The following is a 6,148-nucleotide window of genomic DNA, read 5'->3' as shown; positions in this document are numbered from 1 at the left end:
ATGAAAAGTTAAGGAATTAAAATTATAATTTAGGAACTTTTGAGTAAAAAGTTGAAGAGGTGTTGTGTTGGGCTTGATCAGATGTGAAAAAAATAGTAGAAGTCAATTGCCAAATACATTCATAGACTTGAAATTAATTGGAGTCAAGCTGGTGTAGTGGAAAAGTAAAAGCGCGTTAATTGGAGTATCATTTTCATGTCATTAGAATTTTAAAGCATACTTTTCAACATGTCTCGTACTTAATTTGATGATATAAAATAAAATTAATGTGATAATATATAAATAATTATTTTTTTTTATTTTTAAATATTATTACTCACTCAGATTATAAAATAAAAAAATGTGTATATTAGTTATCTATTTGATTTTTTAAAAATATAAAACAAAAATTTAATTTTTAATTAATTACAAAATATGCAATATATAAACTCTTAATCACATATTTCTTCATTCACATTCTCATTTAAATTGTAGATATTTCGGAAGTTAAGATATACCATAGCAGAAAATTAAGGTACCTTCTTTATTTGTATCTCACATTTTATCTTCCAGTTATTTGATTATAGTATGTACTTTAAATTTTTTAATTTAATTTAAATAAAAATAAATTTTAATACATTTCTCAATTATTATATAATTAATTCAATATTTTAATAAAATTATAATGTGTATAACATATGATAAAGTTAATAATTTAAACAATATTAAAATATTTTTTTACATGTTATCTTCTTAATTTTGAAATGCTTGTTTACATAATAAATTAGTTTTTAGAAATATTATAATATGTGACTAATGACTTCTTAATTTTTCATCTACAATTGATAAACATCTTAATATATTTATAATTATTATAGTTTAGTACTCAGATAAATAACCATATTATTAAAAAATATATATATATATTTGGTATTGCCATAGTTGTAGGGCATAATACATGTGAGTTAATAGTTGACAAAAACACGATAGTTGGTAGCAAGTTAGCTGAGACACCTATAAAATCACTAATATGAGCTTAGTCACCTTTTTAAGAACAATAATTATCATTTTTTTTGCCATTCAATAACTTCATGTATACATAATGTATGTTTGTGATATTCTTATAGTCATATTCTTTTATGGTTAAAATATTAATTTAGTTTATGTACAATTTTAGAATATTCAAATTGGTTTCTATATTATTTTTTCTTTTTTACTATTTTAGTCCACATTTTTAAAACATTTATGTTTCAGTATCTGATCATTAAGACGTCATGTAACAAAAACTGTAACTCAACTAAAGAGTCATAATGAAAAAAAAATTCAAAAAATACAAAACAAAAACTTACTTGTTCTCTTTAGTTTCTGAAGTGATTTTTACTAGTATCATGGTTTGTGAAACTCCAAAAGAGATATTATATTTGCTTAAAACTGAGTATTTAGGCAATGACAAAACCAGGTTAAGTTTTGAATCTTAAGAGAGAATTTGGAGAGAAGTCCTCCAATAAATTTTTGATGAGAAGTGCATTACATAATTGTAGATTGATAAGAAATGCATCAATAATTAGAGGTTTGTGAGATGTGCATCAACAACTGAAAAGAAATATTTCAAAATATGAAGATTATACAAGAAATATTAGAGAGAAGTACTCTAACAAAATAAATTTAGTGATCATAATTTTTACATTAAGAGAGAGTGTTAAAAATAAATGTAGAAATTATAATTTATTTTATTTATTAGTTTGAATTCAAATAGAATTTATCATTAGTTAGATTTAGAATATATTTATTTTTTAAAAAATTATGTTATTAGTTGAAGTTTATTTTTTAGAAGATTTGATTTATATTTATTTTTTAAATTATGATAGATTATTTTTAGAAAATCTGAATTCGATGTAATCTTATTTAAAGGTACTTTAAGTTGTTAAATGGGGAGAGAGTGAAGTCAATAAAGATTTAAGTTTTCTTCATCCTTAAAAAAATCGCAACAAATGATATCAGAACTTTGTTGGTCAGAGATATGTGAGAAAAAAAAAAATTATAGAGAGAAAACAAACAAGTCTCATACATCAAATACGACTTCAACTACCTTTCCTTTAGCTTTACCTCCCATTTTTACAGGAGAGAATTATCAATTATGAGCTGTGAAAATGCAAATATATCTACAATCTTTTGATTTATGGGATGTGGTTGAAAATGATGGTGAACTCACCATTGCCATCTCATCTAATTGCAGCTCAACTAAAGAATCATAACATAGAAAAATCTTAACATAACACAATCTAGTTGGATCTTTTTCCACGTCAGACGCTACATGTTCGATGATATGGCATAAGACATGACTTATTTTTATTCTTATAACAAATAAATTGGTCCAAGTTAAAAAATAAAGAAAATAAAACCACCATGGCTCTCACTTCCTTCTTCGACCCACAACCTCTCACTACTATGATACTTTCTGCAAGAATTCTTTGCAACAACCCCTCTCATTGGCACTACTAGTTGAGAGTCATTTTCTAGCATGCCTCGATTGAGAGTCATTTTTTGGTGGCACAAAACTCTACAGCATGCCTCGATTGAGTCATTTTTGTTGGTTTTTGTGTCTAGTCCTTAAGGACAAATTACTAAATTAAGAAAAAAAAAATAGGGCTGTAAGTTTTTTAGTGGGAATGGTTTCTTCTCCCGCACACATATATTTTTAGGCTGCATGGAGTTTGAAGAAGGAGAGTAGCACAACAGCACTAGAAAAAGCAAAAAAAAAAAATGGTTCTCTCTCACTCTCACGCACGCAGATTGAGAAGGGGGAGAAATACTTGGTTTGTTTTTTCAAAAAAGAAAAAGGAAAGCAAAAGATATTCATATTTTTCTTCTCTGTGTATAGGTATTAGGGCAGAAAATGAAGGTTGTTTGGTTATCTACACAGAAATCGAGATAGAGATTGTTGACAAAGATTGATAATTTTTCTTTGGTATTTTTGAATCAGTCTTTGGAAAATTATTATTTCTAATTATCTTGGTATGATCATTCAAGATAAATTAAGTTTGGTTAGAGAAGAGTTTGAGTATTTCTCCAGCATATTGTGTATTTAATTTTTGTAATAATAGATTTGATGCAGAATTTATTCAGTGATTTTTTCCTCTACACTGGAGGATTTTTCACACAAATTTTGCGTCTCTTTGTTTTATAGTTATTTATTTGCTTGCATAAATATTGATTTAGAGATTAATTGGCTTGGAATTGATAATTGGACCATCTGAATTAATTTTAGTGATTGTCTTAATTTGCACAAGTGAAAATTAGAATATTTGAAGACCTAACAAGTAGTATCAGAGCTAGGTTGATTGGTTTTTAGTTTGAGATTAATGATGTGAATTAGGATGGAAGAATTTACTGGTACAATAATTAAATTGTCTCTTCAAATTATTCAATTTAGAAGTCAAATATGAAAAATCTTCTTTATTGTAAGGATTTACATGATCCAATCATATTAAGAACTACTGAGCCAATGGAAAAATCATATGATGATTGAGAGTGAATAATAATGTCTAGTCGACAGTGAGTGAATAATAATGTCTATCATTATGTAAACAAATAAGTGAATGCACATGTTTTACGGAATAAATTAAAAAAATATGTATGAGAGAAAAAAATATTCTGAATAAAACTTTTGTCATTTCAAAGCTTGTCACTCTGAAGCTGAGAGATGAAAAATCAATCATAAAATACTTGAGTAAATTTCAAGAGTTAGTAAATGAGTTGAACACAATGAAAATGACTCTAGATGATGAATTGCAGGCATTATTGCTCTTGAATTATTTGTCAAACAGTTGAAAAACCTTGATAATTTCTCTTAGCAATTCTGCTCCAAATGATATTTTATCTCTACTTGTGGTAATAGATAGTTTATACAATAAAAAGACTATAAGAAAATATATGGGCTTTGAAACCTCCCAGACACTTATTACAATAACAAATAGCAGAGGTAGAAGTAAAAGTGAAGATCCTAAGAGCGTTATAAATCTAGAGGTAAAGCATAGTTAAAAGAAAAATTCAATTGTTATCATTGCAGTAAAGAGAGACATGAAAAGAAGCTGCATGGTTTAGAAAAAGAAACAAAATAGAGAGAAAAATTAGAAAAAGATAGATGATCAGAATACCACTTCAATTGTAGCTGATAATAATGAAGAACTAGTTGTATTTTCATTTGTTGAAGATTATAACCATGTCATTGATTCTGATACTAAATGATTGATTCTGTAGTATCATATCATGCTACACCCAAAAGAGATGTCTTTACTATGTACAAAGTAAGAAATTTTGGCAGAGTGAAGATGAGTAATACCAATTACGCAGATATTATGAACATTGGTGATATTGGTGTGCAGACAGATGTTGATTGCAAGTTGACTTTGATGTACAACATGTGCCAGATTCATATCTAATTTCTACTATTGTTATTGACTTAGATAGTTATTATATCTATTTGGTGGTAGTCAATGAAAAACTCACTAAATGTTCAATTGTAGTTGCTAGAGGCAAATTTCATCATACACTTTATAAGACTTAGGTAAATACTATTAAATGTGCAATGAATGCAACTGAATATGATGTTTCACCATATTTATGGCATAAGAGGCTGGCTCACATAAGTGAGAAGGACTTGTAGATTTTGGCAAAAAATTATTTTATTTCTTTTACTAAAGGTATGAGTTTAAACTATTGTGATTATTATGTATGTTAAACAACATATAATTTCTTTTACTAGCTCATATGAAATAAAAAATAATGTTATTAAATTAGTTTACTATGATGTATGTGGTCTTATTGATGTGGAAACTATAAGAGGTAGTAAACATTTTCTTGCTTTTATTGATGATGTTTTATGAAAGGTTTGGGTGTTTTGTTAGAAACAAAAGACAAGGTTTTTCAGTATTTTAAGTAATTTCATACCATGGTAGAAAGAGAGACAAGAACATCCTTAAAGTGTTTTTGCAGGACAATGGTGGTGAATGTATTTCAAAAGAGTTTGAGAATTACTGCCTACGACATGAAATCAGATATGAGAAGATAATGTTTAGTACTTCTCAGCATAATGGTGTAGCCGAAAGAACAAACAAAACCCTTATTGAAAAGGTTAGATGCATGTTGAAAATGACTAATCTAACAAAGTTATTTTGGGAGTAAGCACTCTACACTGCCAGCTACTTGATAAATCAATCTCTATAAGCTCCTTTAGATTTTAATATTTCTCAGAGAGTATAGTATGAGAAGGATGCAAGTTATTCTCATTTGAAGGTATTTGGTTGAAAGACATTTATACATGTATCTAAAGAGGAGAGATAGAAACTTAATGACGTGACAATTCCATGTATTTTTCTAAGTTATGGAGATATAAAGTTTGGGTACAGATTATAGGATCTAGCGAAGAAGAAAGTCATCAAGTCTAGAGATGTGATTTTGATGAGCACAAGGTTAGACTTTGAGACATCATAGAAGATTATAAATGAAGATATTACTCTTCCTGCACTAATTTCTCCTTCAATCAGAGATGCCACAAATAAGGGATAGTTATATGATGATCAAGAGATTGATGATATATCAACACCAGATGATGTTGAATAGGAGGAATAACTCCTTGTACCTCAAGTTACATCATCCTTCTACTAGATATCCTAATTCTGAGTATATTATAGTTACTAAAAAGGGGGAGCTAGAAAGCTTCCAAAAAGCTCATAATTATTAAGAAAAAACTCAGTGGTTGATAGCAATACAAGAAGAGATGAGTTTTTTGAAGAAGAATAATACCTATGAGTTAGTTGTACTTCTAAAAGGTAGAAAATCTTTAAAAAATAAATGGGTATACAAATTTAAGATGGATGGTGAGAAGCTAGTGAAATATTAGGCTCGTTTGGTAGTAAAGAGTTTCAATTAGAAGAAAATGATTGATTTTGATAAGATATATTTTTTTCTATTGTAAAGATGAGCTCCATTCGAGTAATTCTTGGTTTGACTACTAGTGTAGATCTTGAGTTTGAGCAGTTAGATGTGAAGACAACATTCCTTTATGGTGATTTAGAAAGAAATCTACATGGATCAACTAAAGGGATTTAAAGTCAAAGGAAAAGAACATATGGTTTGTAGGTTGAAGAAGTGTCTGTATGGGTTGAAA

Source organism: Carica papaya, chromosome 4 (assembly GCF_054855325.1).
Source record: "Carica papaya isolate Zhongbai chromosome 4, ASM5485532v1, whole genome shotgun sequence".
In the NCBI taxonomy this organism is placed as follows: domain Eukaryota; kingdom Viridiplantae; phylum Streptophyta; class Magnoliopsida; order Brassicales; family Caricaceae; genus Carica; species Carica papaya.
Note: the sequence above shows the minus strand (reverse complement) of the source record.